Source organism: Eulemur rufifrons, chromosome 2 (assembly GCF_041146395.1).
Source record: "Eulemur rufifrons isolate Redbay chromosome 2, OSU_ERuf_1, whole genome shotgun sequence".
NCBI lineage: Eukaryota > Metazoa > Chordata > Mammalia > Primates > Lemuridae > Eulemur > Eulemur rufifrons.
Window position 1 is genome coordinate 128,104,206 of NC_090984.1, and position 24,435 is coordinate 128,128,640.

Here is a 24,435-nt window from a genome sequence, read left to right on the forward strand (position 1 = left end):
ATAAAGAAACATTTTATATTCTCAAAGCCAGAACAGGACTGTTGTTACCTGTTAAAATGACTAGAGTCTGGCAAGAAACACCAGCAATGTTCCTTTTGGACAAACTTCTTAACCACATTCTTAAATGTACAAAAAGATTTATTGGTCTCTTAATAGCAGCTATTTTGGGAATCATTGCTGTCACTGCTTCTGTGGCCACCGCAGGTGTGTCTCTGCATCAGACCGTTCAGACCACTGAACTTGTTCAAAATTGGCACCACGATTTAAATCAATTATGGTCTACCCAAAATCAAATTGATTCTAAATTAGCTATTCAAGTGGCTGACTTACCACAAGCAGTCACCTTGTTGGGAGACCAGGTTATAAGTCTACAAAAGCAACTTAGACTTCATTGCGATTGGAATATCACTCAATTTTCTGTTACACCTCATATATATAATCAAACTCAGTTTCCTTGGGAAAACATCTACTTAACCAAGCAAATCTGACTGAAGAGATTGGAAACTTACAACAAGAAATATTAAGTACCTTCAGTCACAAACTTAAATTGCTCTCTGAAGCTGACATTATTAATGACATCTCTTCTGGTTTAGAGTCAGCTGATCCACTTTATCATCTTAAGATCTATGGGAGTTCCACTGTTGTAACTTTTGGCATTATTTTAATCCTTTGCTTGTGTTTATTTATAGTCTGGAGAAAACTCCAAAGAAGACAAGAATCCGGAGACCAACGCCTCCCTGTGATGGCTGTCCAACTCCATCCACTTTCTTCAAAAAATAAAAAAGGGGAAGATGTTGAGCCTAAGAATACTGAGTTATAGAAATGCTGCCTGTATTTCTGGAGACAAGATTTGATTTCAGAAGTCAAATAAGGTTTTGCCTTAAAGAAAAGATAAATGTGTTATTTGAAAAGCTGCCTCCTCTCAGGAGGGCATCTCCCTGGTCAGTAGAAGCTGCACTTCAAAGAGACAGCTGTAAACTGGGCCTTTGGTTCTCACCTGTTTTGAAAGACAAGGCAGGCCTTTTCCTTAGAACCAAAAGGTTGCAGGAGCAGACAGGTAGACCCCCAGAGATGAGAGCTGATCATATAGATATGCTAATGCCCAAGCCGGGCCCAGATGGAACCATGCGGTTCAAGTAATTAACACAAAGCACAGCTCATGTTGACTTCTGGGATCATCTCTGTCCCCAAGAACACAATCACCAGAGCCAAGATGTCCCTGTTTGTTGCTAAAATAATAGCCTTATCATAAAACTTACAAGTTTGCCCCAAGACGATTTTATAACTCATTGTTCCCCTAGTTGGAGTTAGTTTAGTAGCCTTTTAGGAGACTTTGACCCTAAAGCAAACTGCCTGTTAGTATGCAAATCCTGTTGCCCTTGGCAACGGGGAGCCTGTATGTACCCTATAAAATACCTGTGTTGGAGTTTCAGTCAGGGATATATTTGATGCGGGTAAAAATATATCCATCCGGATACATTCCTTTATTTATTTATTTTCATAAACCTTTACTTTATAAACTATATCTTTGGCTCTGTGTATTATTATTGCCATTACTTTATCTTTTATTTCTATTTCCTACTATATTTTTCATCCTTTGAGATGACCCCTGCCTGAGAGACCTGTTCTGAAGAAAAAAACCTCTTTGCAGGGAGCCTAGCTAACTCCCTGCAAACTGGAGTAGTCAACTTAGAGACCATGATCGAAATAAAGAGAAAAAAAACACCTCTTTGTGGGGAGCGTAGCTAACTCCCCGCAGATGGGGTCTTGGTAAATTCTCAGCATGGGAGTTCGGACCCCAGTGGGCTGTACTTGAGGAGAACAAGTTTGAACCCTAGAAATACATGTTGCTCAGAAGGGCTGTAACTCAGCTTCAGAATTTAGTCCCTAAATCAGATTGAGATGATCTTGGGTTATGAGTTCTGCCGGGCACCTGGAAGAAATGAAAGTAAGACCTCTGGAAGAAAATAATATCATTTTAGGCCTCAAATTATTTATGCCAACAATTTAGTATTTGTTAGCTTATTTTATAAATAAGAACATACAGTCAAAATCGTGGCCAGTGGGCACCGTGGCTCACACCTGTAATCCCAGCGCTTCAGGAAGCTGAGGCAGAAGGATCACTTGAGGCCAGGAGTTTTGAGACCAGCATGGGCAACGTAGACAGACCATCTCTACAAAAAATGAGGAAGACATTTCAAAAGCTCAGGGAAAGCTAGGCCCCCCACACCAGTTAGCCCAGCTGTGGCTGCAAAGGACAAGTTCTTCAAGGAAATCCAAAGTGCCACTCTAGTGAACACATAAATGACAAAAAAGCAAAACAGCTTTATTGCTGATACAGAGAAAGTTTGTGTGCTCTGGATAGATCACCCCAGCTACAACATTCCCTTCAGCCAAAACCTAATTTAGAGCAGGCTCCTCTATTGAATTCCATGAAGACAGAGAGGTGAGGAAGCTGAAGAAGAAAAGGATGAAGCTAGCAGTTGGTGCATGAGGCTTAAGTAAAGAAGCCATCTCCATAAATAGAAAATGACTAACATCCTAGGAGAATATGATTATTGGGATTTTGTTTTGACTAGAATTTCTGTCCCTCTCGGAGACTAAAATTTAGCCTGTTGCATATTTTGGAGCAATGTTTTTTAACAAATGTACTGCAAACCAGGTGTAATTCAACTCAATGAAAAAAACCAACAGAAATCTCAAGCTATTTTGAAACAGGAAGGGGAAAATTTGCAAATAGAAGTTTTTCCCAACTGAAAAAGAGAGGGCAAAACAAATGAACCCTTTGGAAGGTATTAAAGAAACTGTCACAATCCGAGTGCCAAGCAAGGTGATTGTCAGTCCTCAAATGCCGTTGGTCTCTGCCTCCAAAAAAAACAAATCATTTTATCTAAGTTATAATAGTCAAGCCTGTAAATAAATATTTTTAAATTTCTGAAGCTGTTCCTCCCTACTGAAAGATGCTCAAAATTAAAAAAATCAAAATATTTTTTAGCTGCTTTTGTCAAAAAGGCAAATATTTCATAAGGTGTCACCATGCATGTTGGCCCTCAGTTTATCACGCTGTAACACACCATCTCTCAGGTTTTGCCGTGACAGTACCTAACAAGGCTTCCAGGCTCTCTTCAACACCTCCAAGCTCCCCTTTCTCCAAACACAAAAGGAAGAAGAAAACTACAAACCCCATCTGCCCGCCCTACAGTTCCTGGGAAGAGAGGGTCCTCAAATTGTTCCTGCTTAGACTCTGAAGCCTGGAGAAGGAGATGGGGACAGCTGTGCCAGCGGGCGAGGACGATGTCCAATAAGGGGGAGGAAATTTGGCTGAGGGGACAGACGGGAGAAGGGACATGGAGAGAAGGGGTCAGTGGAGATAAAATGGTGAGGGGGTGAGAAGAAAGAGCAAAAAAAAACAGGGAGAAAGGAGTGAGGATCACACAAGACAGAAAAAGGTAAAATGGAAGAGAAAAAGAAGGAAGGGTCAGGGTTAAAGGACACAGAGACGGTGGCAAAGAGAACGCGGAAAAGGCTGTCACTGGGAGGAAGGGAGATTAAGGGGGTGCTACCTAAAGGGCTTCACCCCAGCAGGTGAATGGGCTGCACGGGGAAGGGGGAACTGGAAACTGAGCGGGTGGCAATAAGGGGCTGTGGGCGAAGGCAGGAGCCTGAGGGGGACACCGGAGCGAGGGAGTGGTGGGGACGCGGGGACGCGGGGGCAGCGGCTTGGGCCGGCCTCGCTCCCTCACCGTGGCTGAGCCGCCCGATCCTCGGGCGCAGCCTCTACCCAGGGTGCCCCGGTGGCCGGACCGGAGCCCGCCCCCAGGCAGAGCCAGCACACGGGCTCCGGGCTCGGCCCCAGCCTCGGCCTCTTTAATTCAGAAGCCGGAAGTGCCGCAGCCACAGCCCGCCCTGGAGCGGAAGCTCCGCCCTGCGAGGCCCCGCCCCAGCGCGAGAGACGCGCCTGCGCGTTCCTGTTTCCGTTGCCGGGTCCTGGGGGAGTGTCTATGTCACTGAGCAGCCAGCAGAGGGCAGGCTTCTAATTGTTCAGAGCCCCGCAGTGTCTGAGCTTGTCCAAGGGGGTTGTGGGGACCTGTCACCTGGGCGCTGCTTGGTGAAGCCTGAGGGACTCCAGGGGACTGCCACAGTGGGTATGGGGAACAGCCCTGCTCCGATGGCCAAGAAGCTGAGGAGCCTGATCTAAGACCAGGAGGGAACACTGGGTACCGACTCCCAGCCCAGGCATCCCATCCTCCATCCCCCTTGCCTCTGAGAAACTGGAACCCTCATACATGGCTGATGAGAGTGAAAAATGGTGCAGCTATTGTTGAAACCCTTTGGTGGTTCCTCAAAAGGTTAAACATAGAATTACCGTATGACCCAGCAAGTCCACTTACAGGTGTGTAACCAAAAGAATTCAGAACAGAGACTCAAACCAACACTTGCACACTAATGTTCATAGCAACTGTATTCACGCTAACCAAAAGGCAGAAACGACCCAAATGTCCATCAACAGATAAATGGATAAAGAAAATGTGGCAAGTACACAAACAGGACTATTACTCAGCCATGAAAAGGAATGGAGTTATGACACCTGCTACAGATGGGTGAATCTTGGAAACATTATGATAAACAAAATAAGCCAGGCACAAAAGGACAAATACCATATGATTCCCCTTCTGTGAAATATCTAGAATAAGGCAGATTCACAGAGACAAAGTACGTTAGAGGTTACCCGGGCCTGAGGGCGGGGGAAATGGGAGTTATTACCTAATGGTTACAGAGCTTCTGGTTGGTATAATGAGAAAATTGGAAATATATAATGGTGATGGTTGCACAACATTGTGAATGTACTTAACGCCACTGAACTACACTTACAAGTGGTTACAGTGGCAAATTGTGTGTATCACAAGAAAAATAGGTTTAAAGTAAAATACTTTTTAAGATACACAAAAGCTGAAAGAATCAATCAGCAACAGACTCTTAAACTGCAAGAAATGTTAGACGTACTTTAGGCAGGAGAAAAATGATACCAGATGAGATTATGTTTAGAGATCTGGCCATGGTAACCAAATGGGTAGTATGTGACTTTTTTTCTTTTTAAAACGTCTTTAAAAGATAATTGACTGTTTAAACAAAAATAACAATAATGAAATTGGGGCGTATAACATATGTGTAAGTAACACGTATGACAATAGCACAGAGACCCAAGGGGAAGCGACGGAAGGACGGAGCATGCTGTAAGGCTCTTATGCTGCACAGAAAGTGGTGTCGTATCACTAGAAGGTAGAAACCAACGGTATTGTGATGTATCCTACACTGCACAGGACAGCTTCCCACACAAAGAACTATCCAACTCAAAATGTCAGCTTGAGAAACCATGCCCTAAAGCTAAATAACTAAAACAGTAAAACAAAAAGTTTTAGCTAATGGGCCACAAAGGCAATGAGAATGAAAAAATACTCAATGCAAAAGAAGTCATAAAAGAAAACAGAGCAAAGGGCTGATGAGATGAAGGGAACACATACAGCAGGGTTTGGTGAATGGAACATGGTGGAAATGACATGGTGCCAGCTTCCAGGCCCAGGACTCATGAAACCAGCAGCTTCCACTGTCTGTCTCTCGGAACATTTGCTCTGGAGGAAGCCGTCGCTCACATCGCCACCTGGGCTCCACATCTTGTCATACCAGTGGTGGCATTAGATTCTCATAGAATCTCGAACCCGACTGTAAACTGCGCGTGGAGGGACCTAGGTTGTGGCTCCTTATGAGAATCTAATGCCGGATGGTCTGAGGTGGAGCAGAGGCCGTGATGCTAGCGCTGGGGAGCGGCTGCAAATGCAGATTACCGTTAGCAGAGAGGTTTGACTGAACAATGAATGTGATGCGTTTTTTTTTTTTTTTTTTTTTGAGACAGAGTGTCGCTTTGTTGCCCTGGCTAGAGTGAGTGCCATGGTGTCAGCCTAGCTCACAGTAACCTCAAACTGCTGGGCTTAAGTGATCCTACTGCCTCAGCCTCCCGAGTAGCTGGGACTACAGGCATGCGCCACCATGCCCGGCTAATATTTTTCTATATATATTTTTAGTTGGCCAGATAATTTCTTTCTGTTTTTTTAGTGGAGACGGGGTCTCGCTCTTGTTCAGGCTGGTCTCGAACTCCTGTCCTCGAGCGATCCACCCGCCTCAGCCTCCCAGAGTGCTGGGATTACAGGCGTGAGCCACCGCGCCCGGCCTGATGCACTTGAATTATCCCAAAACCTTTGCCCCCTCCCCTGGTCTATGGAAAAATTTTCTTCTGTGAAACCGATCCCTGGTGCCAAAAAGGTTGGGGACTGCTGGGATATAAGACAAACATACAAAAATAAATTCTATTTGAATATACTAGCAATGAATGATTGGAAATTGAAATTACAAATGATACCATTTACAATAGCATTTAAAAAGAAATATTTATAGGTAAATCTGACAAAACTACAGAAGACCTGTACTATAAAAACTGTAAGCATTGCAGAGTAAAAATAAAGGAGACCTCAGCAAAGGGAAAGATACATCTTCGCAGCTCAGAGAAACACTCAGACATCAATTCTGACCAAATTGATCTGCAGATTCAGCACAAGCCCAGTCAAAATCTAAGTGTTCTCTGTTGTAGAAATTGTCAAGCTGATTCTAATATTCATGTGGACATGCAAATGATGTAGAATAAGTCCTCCGGAAAAAAAAAGAACAAAGATGGAGGACTAATACCACTCAATTTCAAGGTTTTTTATAAAGCTATGGTAATCAAGACAGTGGTAAAAGACAGACAAATAGATCAATAGAATGAAATAGAGAGTTCAGAAATAGATTCATGGCCGGGTGCGGTGGCTCACTCCTGTGATCCCAGCACTCTGAGAGGCCGAGGAGGGAGGATCACTAGAGGTCAGGAGTTCAAGACCAGCCTGAGCAAGAGCGAGACCCTGTCTCTACTAAAAATAGGAAAAAAAAAACAAAAATTAGCCAGGTGTGGTGGTGGCACTTGCAGTCCCAGCTACTCAGGAGGTGGAGGCAGGAGGATCACTCAAGCCCAGGAGCTAGAGGCTGCAGTGAGCTAGGCAGACACCGTGTCACTCTAGCCCAGGTGACGGAACAAGACTCTGTCTCAAAAAAAAATACATAAAAATAAAAGGAAAAGAAATAGACTCACTCATCCATGGAAAACAAATGTGTTACAGATGAGCAAAGGCCATGTAGTGGAAAAAGGATTGTCTTTTCAATAAATTGTGCTGGAAAGTGTGGCTATTTATCTGTCAAAAAAAATTTTAACTCATTCCACACCTCATACATATATGAAAATTAACTTAAAATGGGCCATAAACATAAATGTAAAACTATAAACTTCCAGAAGAAAATAGAAAATGTTTGTGATCTTGGGCTAGGTGAAGATGTCTTAAATATAACACCTGAAGCATGATTTTCTGAAAAAACACGCAGAATTTTATCAAGATTTTAAACTTATATTCTTCCAAAGACACTGTTAGCGTGAAAATACCAACCATAGATGGCAGGAAATATTTGCAAAGCCTGGACCTGATAAAGGACTTGTATCCAGAATATGTAAATAGGTCTCAAACTCAGTAATAAAAAATAAATAACCCAATAACAAAATGAGCAAAAAATTTGGCCAGATACTTCACAAAGAAGATGCTCAGAAGACAGGTCAGTATGCTCAATGTCATTAGTCGTGGGGGAAGCGCGACTTAGACCACAGTGAGAATTGCTGCGCATCTACCCGAGTGGCTGAAAGAAAGAGACTGGCGGGCCACGCAGGGCTGGCTTCGCGGGCCTGTGACCTGTGTGGCGACACAGAGCCCCTGCACGGAGGGCCCTGCGCCTTGTTTCATGCCCTACTGTTTTCATCTTGAAATCCTTAATGATCTTAGAACAGGGAGCCCGGCATTTCCATTTTGCCCCAGACCCAGCAAATTATATAGCCAGTCTCGACTCCACACGTTAGCAAGGATGGGGGAAAGTGGAGCTCTCACACACCGCTGGTAGCAATGTTAAATGGAACCACCGCTTTGGAAAACAGTTGGGCAGTGTCTTAAAAAGCTAAGCGTTTACCTCCCATAGGACCCAGCATTCCCACGCTTAGGTGTATACCCAAGAGAAATAAAAATATATGTGAAAGATTATATAGATTTTATGGGGATTAACTAACCAATAAAACCCCTTTTCTTTCCATTATATCTTTCATGAATAGCGAAGGCATTACAAATACTTTCTCTTTAAAAAGTTTCTCTATTCATCTGTCCCAAAGGTCACACTGTAAATAATTACCTTAGATTTTGACCTCTTATTTATGCAGTGACAGTAATTGAAATTAGAAAAGTAAAACATTTATTTATTTTAAAGCTACTAGAGACTTAACTATCCCTTCCATAACAGGCAAAGTTTTCATTTGGGGGAAATAAACCATTTTTACTGTGGCACATACACTACTTACATTATTAATATTGGTTCCATTTTATAAAAAGAGAGTTTTTTTTAATTCAAAGTTGTGATTTCAATAATGATGAATTGTACATTTTATAGCTTGCTCTAATCTTTTAACACAATTAAATTGGACCTATCCCCAAGTTTTACCAACTTCTTAAAAACTTACCAGTCTATAACAATGACACAACTGATGAAAATGACATATCTGTGTAACGATGCAAAACTCACCATAGGTTCAAGAATAATGTACTTGTTTCATATCTGAAGATTAAATATATTGTAAATTTGGGGGGGAGGTGTCTTTTTTCTCTTTTTTTGGAGACAAGGTCTCGCCCTGTTACCTGGGATACAGTACAGTGTTACTACCACAGCTCACTGCAACTTCAAACTCGTAGGCTCAAGTGATCCTTCTGCCTCAGGCTCCACAGTAGCTGGGACTACAGGCACATGCCACCACGCCTGGCTCTCGCCCCCATTTTAGTAGAGATGGGGTCTCGCTCTTGCTCAGACTGGTCTCGAACTCCTGGCCTCAACCAATCCTCCCTCCTTGGCCTCCCAAAGTGTTAGGATTATAGGCACGAGCCACTGCACCAGGCCTAAAATATACTGTAAGTTGTACAGTCCATTTCCTTGGTTGTTGGGAAAAAGAGCACAGGCAGCAGCAGAGGACTGTCCTGGGACACTCTTCATCACATAACAGTAACAGTTTAGTCAAAATCATACCCGAAAGCCCAACCTTGACTACTCAAGACACAGGGCTACACTCTGCCATCAATTAGAAAATGGTTACCTTTCTGAAAACCCTCAGGATAAATTTCCTTCTGGTTTCAGTACTGTGAACAATAGCTACGGTTCTCCTGGGCAACCGATTTGCTTTATGGCCATCACTAAAATGTTGAGCCTGCCCTTTTATACCAAAAGCCAAATTTGTGACACATCCTTAACAAGCTGTAGGAATTCACGGAAGACTTTCTTGTATTAGGTTTCCTCCTGGCTCTATTTTAGATCCTAAACTTCATTTCTCTTTTCATCATCCTTCTCATCCCCTTCTAATATATATAGCCTTACTCTGTATCTTCTTTTCTAATTGTCCTCAAAATATTTTTAGAACAAAATAAGTTCTAATAAAATACACCGTGTATACTTAATTGATACACATGAGGACAATGTGCACACATGCACACACATAGATTAAAAGCCAATTGAATTTTATTCTTTCTCCAGGATGATGGGGGACCCTGCTTCCTGCGCTGTGTGGCTCATGTGTTGCACCGACAGCACTGGTGACAGCGCCAGTCTCACTCTTGGCCAGCAGCAAATATTCCCATCTCTTGTTTCTCCATTCCTCAGCAGTTGAGAATAGGAATTAATCAACGTCTTATAATGAAATGGGATGTTTCAAAATGTTACATTAAAGCTCAATTCCACCACTGAAAATATTTGTTATGTTTTTCTCATTATATACATTTACTAGCCCTAAACCAAATCTAACTGTATTTTGTACAACATTTAGTACACAATCTATTTTAACAGAACTCTAAGACAAACTTTCAACGATTAGCGAAGTATATGATGTATAGCCTACTAATTTTATTGAATGGGTTTTCTTTCAAAATAAATTATGTAATTAAAAATTAGAAAATTACATCTTTCTAAATCATATACATTTTTAAAATTTCTATTTTTATTTTAAACTCAATTATAAAAAATTATCACAATAATGTACATTGTACCCAAAAAGCCCTAAACTCAGCATGATATAATTCATCCATGTAACCCAAAATACTTGCACCCCCTAAATCTATTGAAATAAAAAAAAAAAACTAAAAAAAATGGTCACAATAAAATTATATGCTTTGTCCATTTGTCAGAGAAAAATAATTAACAGTAAATACTAGGCCTTCTTTTTCAATTCTGTATGAAATTCCTCTTGATAACACTTGATAGAATTCTATTCACAAAAACACTCAGCCAAATACACTTCTTTCTATAGTACTAAGTGTTCAGAAACACACAGCATTCAAATAATGTAGTTTCCATGTAATTAGGATATCATTTTCAGTTTGATAATCTGGCATAGAAAAGTCTTCCAGTGGAAGAAAGGAGAAATAGCTAAAAAGAAACAGTTGACTTAAATGATGATGATTACTACTGAATGAACCGGTTCCCTAAAGCGTAGTGGAATGGGCTGTCAATGCCTGAAAGTGACAGAGATGTGCACGTCTGGGAACAGAAGGAAAGCTCTGCTGGCAACACAACAGTGATCCGACCAGGGAGGATAATCCATTTTTTCGTTACATATCTATCCCACCTCCCGACCCCTGTTTATCATCCATGTTCCCCAACAGGCTTCGGTGCCATCCACTTACTCCTTCTTTACAATTTTTCATTTAGAAATTACTCATACAAGGAAGTATTTTAAAATATGTGCAGTTTGAAGAATTAGAAACACCAGAGAAACCACCACCTCTGCTCAGAGACAGCAGAAGCTCCTTGGATAGGCCCCTCCTGCCGGCTCCCGCCACCACCACCAGTGTCCCCAATTCTGTGTTAACTGTTTCCCCGTTTTTGTCTTCATACCGTTCAGTCCTGTGTATGTGCATCCCTTAAAACACGTTGCTCTGTGCTGCCGGGTTTTGAACTTTACAGAAATGGAATCATTCTGCAAGTATTCTTTTGTAATTTGATTCCTTTCTTTGATATTACATTTTTGCAATTAATCCATACTGATGTGTGAGGCGACAGTTTATTTTTATTGTAGTGCAATAGTCTGTTATATAAACATGTGACTATCTGTTCTGCTGCTAATGACCTTTTGTAATGTTTCTATATTCTGCTGCTGGTGTTACAGTTGCTCTGGCCTGATTATTTTTCACAAATTGAATGTTATTTTTATATTTTATAGTTCATGCTTTAATTTTAACTGCACTTATCAACTTTGTTCCTTATTCATTCTTACATTTCAGAACTTTCATTTGGGATCTTTTTTTTCTTCCTAATGTAAACCATTAAGAATTTCTTTTGTCTCAGACTTTGTCTAAAAAAGCCTTTATTTCAATTTCTTCCTTGAAAGGTAAGTAATTCTAGGCCGAGAGTTATTATCTCTCAAGACATATTGAAGCTATTGTTCCAGTCATTTGAATTCCGGTGCTGCAGTTAAGAAGTCAGTCGTGAGTCTAACTACCACACCTTTATAAATGATGTCTTTTCAAAAATCTATTGACTGTATTTAAGGTTTTCTCTTTCCCTCTAGTAAATTCTGCAGTTCTCACTATAATATGGCTAAATGTGGATACCTTTTTTGATTTGTTCTTCACTGGGCTTGCTGGATTGAGTATCTTTTACCCAGTATCTCTATAAATAGTGATTCTTCCTGATTTCCTCTATTATCTCCTTCTAGAACCATAGCTATATAGGTCTGTCAGTGAACTCGCATCCAGCATATATAAAGAACTCTGTGACACTTCAGTAAGAATACTGAAATAAACCAATTCAGTAAGAAATGGGCAAAGGAACTGAACGGACACTTTGTGAAGAAGATATCATTGATCGATAGGCACATTAAAGATGCTAACTTCAGGAAAATGCAAACTTAAATTTCGTGAGATGCCACTAACAAACCCACTGGAATGACACAAATTTTACAAGACCGACAATACCAGGTTCAGAGAACTTGGAATTCTCATATACTGCTGGTGGAAATGTAAACTCTTCACTTTGGATAACAGTTGTGTTGTTTCTAATAAAGTTAAACATACATTTATCATATGGCCTAGCAATTCCACTCTTAGGTATTTATGCAAATACACGCCTACACCTGTACATAAAAGCACACTCTATCTTATGTCATGATAACCCCCAAATGTCCCTCCAGCAGATAAATGGATTTAAAATCATGGTATATATGCACACAATGGCCTACTCAACAATGACAAAGAATGAATCACCAACATCTGTAAGCAGATGAATCTCAAAACATGCTGACCAAAAAAGCCAATCATGGAAAGTAATACACTGTATGATTCCACTTATATAAAATTCCAAAGCAGGCAAAGCTCATCACTGTGACAGAAAGCAAACCGGTTACGGAGTGGGGCTGGAGGGCAGGGTGGGCTGAGCACACAGGAGCACAGGGAACTTCCTGTATCTTGACTGAGACGGTGGTGACACAGAGGCACCGATTTACAGATGAAGTAAGAATAACGACTTCCTCGAGAAAACACAGTCAGTTAATAGTAGAACAATATTAGCATTAGTCTCGGTCTATTAACATTTTCAAGCTTTCTCTCAGAAGGACAAACTGGCTGCAGGAAAAGAGCTCACGTTCACCCAGCATTTAACAAATACTGCTGGGTGAGTGCCACATGCCAGCCACATGCAATAGAGACCCCGACCTCAGAGAGATCAGAGTGGTGGGGACAGGTTTCACGGCAGAGGGCAAAGAACGCTATGGCACCGCCAACAAGCAATTCAACCACACGGTCTGCTACAGGGGCCCCTAAAGTACCTCCCACAAGAGTTTTTAAGACCTTTAAGTTTAAAGTCTAAAGAAGAAGATAGAGTCACAACAAACAATAAGGTAAGGTAGATCCTTACCTAACACATAAAAAGATAACTACAAATGGTTTAAAGACCTAACTATAAAAGGTAAAACCATAAAGTTAATAAAGGAAAATGTAGGGAATATTGTTGCCTTAAGGACTTCTTAAATAAAATTTCAAAAGCATAAAACAGTAGGCAAACTAGACTGAATTTGATCACATCCAAATTTGAATTTTCTGTTCATAAAGAAAACTATGGAAAAAAATTAATAAACAGATGACAGAAAGAGAAAAGATATTTACAGAGCATAAAACCTGTAAAGGAACTAATGTCCAGTGTAACAAGAGCTTCTGCAAGTCAACAGGAAAAGACACAATCCCAGTGGGAAATGGGCAGAAGGCAGTAACAGGCACCCGCAGCAAAGGAACCCCAGAACCATGTAAGAACACCACGAGCTGCCTAAACCAAATACAGAAATGCAAATTAAAACATCCCTCCGAATGAAAAAATTTGGGCAAGTGACCATCAAGTATATGCAGATGTACAGAAAAACAAAACCCAATGTGCACAGCGCTACCGAACTTGTAGACTGAGGCATCTTTCATAAGAGCTTAGTCAAATTAATTACCCACATGCATACGGTATCACCAAGGAGGAATTCTCTCTGGACGTACATCCCAGTGAGTGGCCGTGAAGAGCTGGGGCAACGCACAGTCATCCGTGCCAGAGGGAAGCTGGAGACACTCACCTGCGTGTCCACGGTAGGGAAATCATTCAAAGCACGGGGAAAGGGTATGATGCGAGGAGACACGGAGCATGGTGAAAACACCCAGGTTATCCTAGCATGCGACGGTGACGGCATGGCGAAGAAAAAGGCAGAGGACACTCCCCTTAGGGTTGTGGACAGAGCCAGACGAGGTAATGCACGGAAAGTGCCCAGTCCCTTGCCCTTAGTCCTACGACAGTAATTCCTGCTACGTGGTATAGGTCACCCCCTAAGCTTTCACCCCACTGTTTATTTATTTGTGCAGCTGGAGCACGGAGCTTTGTTACGAGAACTTAACAGAAGACGCGGCGGCACCGTGAGAGCCCGGGGGAGGCGAGGCCTCCGGAGTCTCACGGGTCCTGTGTGCACAGCGGCTGCTCCCCGCGCTGCTGCAGGCGGGACAAGCCTCACCCCACCCGCATCTCCATCTGCGCATCTGTAGAGTGGAATTGTTAAAGCCAATGCCATGTGGCTGATTTGAGGGTAAATGAGACAATGCAAACCTCGTAACAAGTGTTCGTTCCCCTATTCTCCTCCCTCCCAGGTATGTGAAGGTGCCGTCTCACCAGGGGGAGCCCCGTGCCACCGTCACATGTTGCGGTGGCCACGCAACAACATGGAAGAAGACTCAGCCATGCTGAGACAACACACACCTATACAGAAAATGACTAGAAAGAAGAAAATCAAAGTGAGTACCTTACTTGAATTTGGGTAGAGAAATTATAGGTGGTTATTTTTCTGTTTTTCTATTTTCCGAGTATCCTATAATATGGTTACGTTACTTTTAGAAATGGAATATTTCATGGCAAACAAATATTTTACTTTAAAATTGCATTGAACAAAAAGTGTTAAACTTTAAAACCTAAACAGCATCTTTATAGATCCTCCATCAGTGAAGTTAATTTTAAAATTCTAGAATATATTCTGAAGCACTAGGTTCTTCTTAATTCTAACACTTAACCTGGGACAAATAATTTACTCTGAGAGCCGCATTCTTCACCTGTAAAGTGGGGCTAACTCTAACTCACAGTTGTGAGGATGAAATGAGATAATATGTAAGTACCATGGAGATGATCATGTTTTGAAAACTTCAAAGTTTGCAAAGATATAAATATAAACCCATTAAATACCAGAAGACCTATATTCAAATTTTAGCTCTGCCACCAACAACCTGGATGGCTTTGGGCAATCTACTTCACCTTCTTACTACAGCATCTTCTCAGCAGTGTGGGAGTAACGACAACATGCCTGTGTTGCTGTGAAAATTAAATAAGTTACTTATATAAAGCACAGTGCTTGTCAGAAAATAATGGCTCATTTAATGTTACCAATTATAATCCTCCTTAAAACCACTTCTGCAGTTAATGAAACTGAATATTATTATTAATGTCCCAATCACTGTTTCACATTAATGTACAAAAAGAGAAAAGACATATTCCCTACTCTTAAGGTTCTCACAGTCAATAAAAGAAATGGAAATATATTTCAAAGATCATAGGAGCCTTCAATAACTACTAAAATCAAATTTTATGTCTATTACTAGGGGAACAAAGAGAAAGAGGAACAGGATTGGGTACAATGAGGAATGTATCAAAATCTCAAAGGAGATCACATTTGAGTTGGATCTTGAAAGCCTGGGTATGATTTTGTCCATTAATGAAGGAAAAATACAAAATTAAAAATCTAAGCCAGGCATGATGGCACACGCTTGTAATCCCAGCTACTCAGGAGGGTGAAGTGGGAGGATCATTTGAATCCAAGAGTTTGAGTCCCGGCTGGGCAACCTAGCGAGATGCCATCTCTTAAAAAAAAAAAAAAAAGCCATAGAGTGCTCAGGCCATTGACACTTGTCTCATCAGATGGAACACTGAGAGGGGAAAGGCTAGCTGTAAAAAGAAGAAAGAAATATCATGATCTAATTGTGAAGAGCTTTATACAAATGCCCTGCTCCATTATTTGGACTTTATGCACAATAGGGAAATCAAAAGAGGATTTAAGAACACAATCAGACCTAAAATTTAGAAAAATAACTGGTAAAATTAAGTTGACTTAACGGTGTCAGGAAAGACTTCTCAGGAGATGACGCTTGAAAGAGGAGTCTGGGAAGGTCATCCCAGGTGGCATGTGGGAGACACAGACCTGAGGACCTGCCAAGAGTATCTCCGATTTCTGGAGCATAGCAGAGTGGGAGGTGGCAGAGGTGATGTGGAAGACACGGGCCGAGACAGCGACACCTTTGCACAGGAATGGGGGCTTTGAGGATAAGAGAGAAAGGCCTGCGATGGTAGAGCGATCTGAGATGACATTGTGGAAAAACAGGGGCTGGAGGAACAGGCAGGAAATCACAAGAGTGAAAACCCAGCCCAGAAGAGGGAAGAGCAGGTAGATTCAAGAGACATTTGAGGGGACCATTCAGTCTAGCCTGGGAGGGAAAAAAATGAGTATGTTCTACTTTTTACCATTTCCCTATTCAAAAAGCACTCACTATTCCCCTCTACCTATAGATTAAAATGTCAATGCTAGCATTCTCAAGGCCTTCCTGGTCTGACCCTCTCTGCCTTTTTATCCACTTTTCCTTAAACCCCACAGTCCCTCTACTTGGACTCTCCTCTCTGCCCTGTCAAACCCTACACAACGACTGAGGCCTGACTAATTCCATGCCACCCACAGGGCCTTCCGAGCTCTCCTGGTGTCTCTCCCCTCAAACAAAGACTCCAGTGTTGTAAATTAATAAACCCTCATCATGTGGTAATGACCCTCTCCTATTACTAGATACTACTGTCTCATTCTTTAACAGCTGTTTACATTTCTATGTGCCTTGTCTGTATGTTTCCTTCACAGAACTGCAAAGAAATGTCAAGCACACGAAAACACCTAGACAACAATCCAAAGCAAGATGAATGTCAGAAGATTTTGGCATCCTGGAAAAAACTCACCATGGACTTTGGTTATTCAGAATTAGCTACTTCTTGTATAAGACTATCTTGTAAAATAAAATAGTAATGGTAACAGTGGTAAAGTATACCTGCCAATCCACTTTCACAATAAGATATGTAAGAAGAATAAATCAATATAGATTTATGTTGAGCCTAAGAATACTGAGTTATAGAAATGCTGTCTGTATTTCTGGAGACAAGATTTGATTTCAGAAGTCAAATAAGGCTTTGCCTTAAAGAAAAGATAAATGTGTTATTTGAAAAGCTGCCTCCTCTCAGGAGGGCATCTCGCTGATCAGTAGAAGCTGCACTTCAAAGAGACAGCTGTAAACTGGGCCTTTGGTTCTCACCTGTTTTGAAAGACAAGGCATGCCTTTTCCTTAGAACCAAAAGGTTGCAGGAGCTGACAGGTAGACCCCCAGAGATGAGAGCTGATCATATAGATATGCTAATGCCCAAGCCGGGCCCAGATGGTACCATGCGGTTCAAGTAATTAACACAAAGCACAGCTCATGTTGACTTCTGGGATCATCTCTGTCCCCAAGAACACAATCACGGGAGCAAAGATGTCTCTGTTTTTTGCTAAAGTAATAGCCTTATCATAAAACTTACAAGTTTGCCCCAAGACGATTTTATAACTCATTGTTCCCCTAGTTGGAGTTAGTTTAAGGATCTGTAGTAGCCTTTTAGGAGACTTTGACCCTAAAGCAAACTGCCTGTTAGTATGCAAATCCTGTTGCCCTTGGCAACGGGGAGCCTGTATGTACCCTATAAAATATCTGTGTGGAGTTTCAGTCGGGGATATATTAGATGCGGGTAAAAATATATCCATCCGGATACATTCCTTTATTTATTTATTTTCATAAACCTTTACTTTATAAACTATATCTTTGGCTCTGTGTATTATTATTGCCATTACTTTATCTTTTATTTCTGTTTCCTACTATATTTTTCATCCTTTGTGATGACCCCTGCCTGAGAGACCTGATTGGAACAAAGAGGAAAAAAAAGACTCTTTGCGGGGAGTGTAGCTAACTCCCCGCAGATCGAAAGGAGAATACAATGAGTAATTCCAAGAAGAATCCTTGGAATTACATAAGCAGGATAATAACTGGTAGTTTTTCAAACTAACTTATTTACAAAGAAGTAACTTAGGAATGGCCATTCTCCTCCTCTCTAATAATTCTAAGACAGAGAGACATAGCCAACTTTAACTTAAATAAACTGTTCCTGGAAATTGGGCTTCAACGAGTTAAATTATAATACATAAAAAAAGAAATAATATGTACCTAGTTGCAACTTCAAAGTCAACATACACATGAAGAGGACTTACAGTTTGGGCTTATGTATATCTGTAGTGACAGGAAGAACTCCAGGAGAACTCAGAAATTTCAATGCCAAACATGTCACAAGAGGTCAGAGGTCACATTTTCTAACTGGGGTTTGACCCTAAAGTAAGCAATACATGTAATTAATTGATGCCTTATTCTGAAACATTAACTTGAATGGGACTAGTCTACCAATCCACTGTTAGTCTAATCATGCTCGTCACAATGTGAGCACCTCTAGAAACACAAAGTCAAAGTTACTCAAGACGGAAAGGAAACATACAGGTTGACTATTTTGATTGCTTTTTCCAAGTAGTCAATAAAAAATAAGTTAGCCTCCCCAATCACACTGCCTAGGTAATAATGCCAGTAGAGACTAGTAAAACATCCATATCTGTTTCAAAAGCATGTCTTTAAACTATAACTATTACTTAAAATAATTATAACCTTCTAATGCCATGTTATAACTACCCAAAGTAGATGTGCATAATTTGTTTGGATTAAAGAAGAAAAGGAAGTGATATATGTAACTTGATTTTATTGGACATTAAACTATACATAGTATTTAGGGAAATAACATGACAATGAGTTATGAATCATTAGGAATCTGCATGATTGAAGGATTAAATTTCACTTGTTACTGATTTTTTGTTATATGATTCTTCACCCTTTATATCTTGATTAGAAATCTGTAAAACAAGGGCTAACATCATCTTAAGCATAAAAATATTTTATAAATATTTAATAGAAATGTTAAGTAACTGAGTATTTCAAAGCTTTAATGACACCTATCCAAATTACATAAAAGTGATGAATTAATGTGACAACTATAGTGTCATAGACATTTAAACTGAAAAGGACTACTATTACCTAGGCGTATCTTCATACAACCCTCAACTGACTACCATATTTCCTTTTTTAATGATAAAATGACTCAACTGTTTCAATGTTATGACGATTAAACATTAGAAGACATCCTTCCATTTCTAGAAATGTAAAACGTTTTTACTGAGAGGCCAAAATTTGTGCTTATTTAGTTCCCAAATGAAGTCATCTATAGAATTTATGTTATTATTAATTTATAAACATGAGCTTTAAACCAGAGGGACAGCTTCACCATTAATCAAAACATCAGACTTTATCCCAGATATGTATTTTGAGCTCAGATTGATCTTTTCAGTAAAAATACTTTCCATAGCAAAATAATAAAACTTGTGAAAGAAGTTTCCCTTAGGTATATTTTTTTAAAGATTTGAATTATTGAATAAATCTCAGCAGTGATTCTGTAACTTACAGCACCTTTCCTACTTTCTTGGATACACTAGCAGTTCTTTTAAACAAGGAAAATTAAAAGAAAGTGGTAAAAAGGACTCAGAACACTCTTTCCTGGGGAGGTGTCATGGACAGGTACTGCTATGAACTCTGAATGTTGGATATCATCACACTTAGGTGGAGTAAACGTCTAGAATGAACACAGATACATACTCCTATTTTGTTATTGAGATAAGAAGATTATTATTAGTTGCTAAGAGTTCAATCAATTATGAGGATCTGAGGCATAACTGCTTTAAAAGGCCACAAATTCTACTAGTGGAATTTCCTTTTAAAATTGCAACGTCAGTCTTACTACATTAAGGATCCTGTATTTGATGGTGATATTGCTGTGGATTCTGTGGTGTCCAGCATTATATACAAACATAAAGAACATGCCTTGGGTTTGTTTCTGCTAAAAGGGATTTTTTTTTTTTTTTTATTGCTTTTAGCTCTGCTTTTGAACTTCAGAAAATATCCAGTGCCTTTAGCAACAACTTTTTTTTTTTTTTTGAGACAGAGTCTTGCTCTGTTGCCTGGGCTAGAATGAGTGCCATGGCTTCAGCCTAGCTCACAGCAACCTCAAATTCCCGGGCTTAAGCAATCCTACTGCCTCAGCCTCTCCAGTAGCTGGGACTACAGGCATGCGCCACCATGCCTGGCTAATTTTTTTTCTATATATATTTTTAGTTGGCCAGATCATTTCTTTCTACTTTTAGTAGAGACGGGGTCTCACTCTTGCTCAGGCTGGTCTCGAACTCCTGACCTCGAGTGATCCATCCGCCTCGGCCTCCCAGAGTGCTAAACAACTTTTTTTTTTTTTAAAGAAAAATCGTAAGATTTTTGTCATCTGGGAAGATGGTGGAGGTAATAGTTTTAAACTTGCCCCCAAACCTCCTAGACAGAGTTACTGGAAGAGTAGCAAACAAAACAAAGCAAAAGGCCCTGGGACAACATATACAGTACCAAAAAAATTAAGCGATAGGGAGTCCTGTGAATTCCAAAATTTGAGCAGTCAGGACAAATCTGCAAGAGCTACAGTTGCAATCGGTACTGACAGCTACGGAGGACAAGGAGGGACACGGCGGGGAATCTAGGGGAGCTGAGCACTGGGGGACCAAACTCGCAGCTGCAATGGACAGGATGAGACACCCTCACGTGAGACGATCCACGGTAACGCACGGATCCGTGGCAAAGTCCCGAGGAGCTGGAGCACGACAGCCCTCTGAAAACTCAAAATTAGGCAAAGCTCCCTTCCAGGACAAAGCCCCATATCATAGAGAAGTGTCAGGAATTAAAGTATCAAATACTACTGGAGTCAGTTAAAAAGACCTTTAGTATAAGAAAGGGTGGTTCAAAGAAAAATGGGGGAAAGATAGAGAAAAATCTAGGAAATCTCAAGAAATATGAGGCCATATTTTTAGCACTTCATAAAACTGGCATAAGAAGAGCATTAGAGCCATGAATCTAGTAAAAGGATTCAGACCCACTTCTCCCTGCTACAAGTTTGGGAAAACAGATTTTCACACCAGAATGACAACAGGAAGGACTGCGGCTCACGGGACAGAGTGACACCCTTATGATGAAAGCGTGTCAGAAAGATATGCCTGCAAAACAGAAGAAAACCAGGGTCCACTGTTTCAAGAAATGAGAAAAGACATTAAGAAAATGATGTAATAGGAAAGCTGTAAATCAGAATTAGACAAACTCAGGAATGAGTTAAACATTTGAAGTAAATGGAAAAGAAATCACTTCAGAAGTGAAGTCCAAACTAGAAGCTACACAAGAGTGATTATACAGCAGATAATATCAGATAAACAGAAGTTGAAAAGAATGAAAAAATTAAAAATCAAAAAGAAAAAAGATGAAAAAAATTCGATTGAAAATTACAAACACAGAAGACAGGAAAAGAAGACTAAACACACTAAGACAGGCCTCAAATGATAAAAACTAAATATATATAATAGTAATATAATCATAACTATAAATAATTTTAAGTTTCTTATTCTCAGATAGCTGTGAATATAATGTTGAATAAAATATTGACTAATTATATGATATTCTAAAATTTTATTGTTCATGATATCCACGATTCTCACCATGTCAGAGGAAAGGTAAGATTTTAGATAGAAGAGATACATAAAACCCAGTAGCCATAAATTTGAATGGAAAATATCAGTATGAATTAATGAGGTGTTTTTATCTTTTAAAAGTATATCGATTTCCTAACTCTGTCCATTCCAAGGCCTACAGAGACAACACAGTAGCAACACGGAGTGGAAAGAAAGTACTGTTGAAATACAATTTCAAATTAAAAGAAACTGGAGCCCCTGGAAGAAACTAGTGGTTTAGGATGTGTACAAAATGGGCCTTAAACCTTGTCACCCGAGAAAGCAGCAACGAACTTCGGGAGCCAACACAGAGGCTCCCGCTGGTCAAAGCTGGGAAAACCTCAGCATCAGTAAGGGTTTGTCAAAAACGGACTCAAGTATCTCAAGTGTATTTAAGTCCATGGATTGCAAATGACAACTAAAAGAAAAAACCTAGCTGGTTACCACTAGAGGATGCTATTTTGAAAACTGATAAATACATGAAGAGAAGGAATTAAACACTTCTCCTACTTTTCCCATGTGAACCATACCACAGCGTGACCAAATAGCAGATAATGGGAGCCTATGTCCTTACAGAAGCATTCCAGTTAGCAAAGGAAAGATAAAATTAGATTACCACCATTTTGCAATTCTTAGTGAATTACTGGATCTAGCATCAATAGCTACATATATCACAAAACGAGACAACTGACACATGTGCCTCCTGAACACACAACTCTCCGTAGCCTGTGCAGCAGCCTCGACCCACCCACAGCCCCTGGACCAACCATCAGTTTCCAGGAAATATAGAGGACTGAGCAGCAGGTCAAACTGGACCACAGGGCTGCGATCCTCGAAAGCCAGACTGTGAGAAACCAAATGACCCAGTTTCCCCAATCAATAAATCCCAAATGAAAGCCACAACAAAAAAGATGGATGAGAAATCCACGGATCAAAAAACAGAAACAAGCAGAACGAAGCTATTATACCAAAGTAAACGATAATGTTTAGGACGCAGGATGCAGGACTGCCTAAGAGGTGGTCACACCAAACCCCATAACTTTGAATGCACGACTCAAACTATGTAGCTTTCAATTTTTTTTATAATGGAGTCACCAGTCAAAATAAAGAGTGAAACTTAATGACTACATATGCAATCCTAACAATAATTCTTCTGCAGCCTTCTGTAACTTCAGCCATTTCTAAAGTTTAAAAGTCACCTCTATGTTCAGACTTAACTGTAAATAAGCAGAACAACTTGACTTAAAATGAATCCAAGGCTTGAAAGTACAGAATAGGAATATCAGGCTTTACAGCAAAAGATCGGACTTCCTGTCCTCGCCCCATGCCACTTCCTAACTGACCTCAGGCAAGCGCAGCAGGCAAGAAGCAAAGGCACTGGGTCAGGCAGTTCTCTGCACAGTCCCCCCTGGAGCCAACTGTCCAGCAGGGAGATAGTCACGACTGTGACTGATGTTGGGAAAGAAGCACAGAACGCTCGGACGTGAGCCACTGTGATGGGAGGAAATGCCGCACAGCTCTCAGAGGGGACGAGGCAGAGGACACACGAGGAACCCCTCCTGAGCACTTACCCTCAGGTTTTCTTCCTTTCTTTTCGTCAATCTTTATATGACACTAATAAAACCTAGGTAAAATAAATTTATTGATACTTAATTTAGGAGCTATGGACCTCACAACATGAAGGAAGATAACCCTTGGCATCATTTAAGGCTACACTGATGAAGCACGGAGAGAAAGGAACACTTACCGACAAGCCGCAACACAGAAGGAGAAGGCCTGTGCAATCCTGTTTAACAACCTTTGCATCTTGTGCCACAGTTTAACTTGCGCACACACAGGTGCTGTGATAATCCAACAGACCTCTGCACCCGGCACTGCGGGGTGAATTCTCTGACTCCCACACGGCAGGTGGTCACAACCTAACAGCAACATTCACTAGGAGAGTCTGATAGCTTCCTAGGGAACATCCCTAGAGCTTCTAGAAGGATGCTATACGTGAGATCTAGAAAGATGCCACATGTGAGAAAAAGGAGTAGTCTGAAAAACTGAAATGGTTCAGTCAAGCTTACATGATTTTAATTTTTAAAAACGAATCCAAAGAACAGTATTGCATTTCAGCAGCCTTCTGTGAGCAATTTTGATATACAAAAACTGTTTTGTTAAAAGTCTCAACCATAAGAAGATACTACTTTTAAGTCTTTGAGATTTTTTAAATGTTTGTATTATCAACATCACCTCTCTGTAATTTGTATTTAGCTACCACACCTCAAATTATTTGCTTTAATTAAAAGTATAATAATTAAAACAATGTACTATTTATTTTATTCTTATTTTTCATACAGTATTATTTTGTTCCTTCCACTAAGCTACAGGAGCTAAGAGTTGTGCATGGTCAGCTTTAAAGTATTCTGAGTGTGAGTGTAGAGTCAGAGCCACACAGAGCCTGAACCCTTTCTCTATCTTCTGTTCCTTCCCTTGCAAGTAATTTTATGATCTTCTTCACCAGAATACAGGGAAGGGAAAAAAATATATGGAATCCAATTTTGTTACTTATTAACAAAGGCCAAAAAAAAGCGTTTAAGTGAGCTTTTGTAAATTATCTGTTTTCCATTTTTACACATAGCATTTAAAGAATATGGAGATATAGGTATAAAGAAATTTTAACTAAATTAACAACAGTAACAACAACAACAAAACCAACCTCCAAACATTTAAAAAGATAAATTTGGCTTTTTTTTTTTTTTTTTTTTTTTGAGACAGAGTCTCACACTCTGTCACCCGGGCTAGAGTGCCATGGCATCAGCCTAGCTCACAGCAACTTCAAACTCCTGGGCTCAAGGAATCCTCCTGCCTCAGCCTCCAAAGTAGCTGGGACTACAGGCATGCGCCACCATGCCCAGCTAATTTTTTCTATATATATTTTTAGTTGTCCATATAATTTCTTTCTATTTTTAGTAGAGACGAGTCTTGCT

At 40.3% G+C, this 24,435-nt stretch overlaps 1 pseudogene; it reads left to right on the forward strand.

The window, feature by feature from the left end:
* The window catches only part of LOC138380929 (RNA-binding protein 44-like), a 197,917-nt pseudogene extending 196,611 nt beyond the window's left edge, over positions 1-1,306 (forward strand).
* The last annotated feature ends 23,129 nt before the right edge of the window (positions 1,307-24,435 follow it).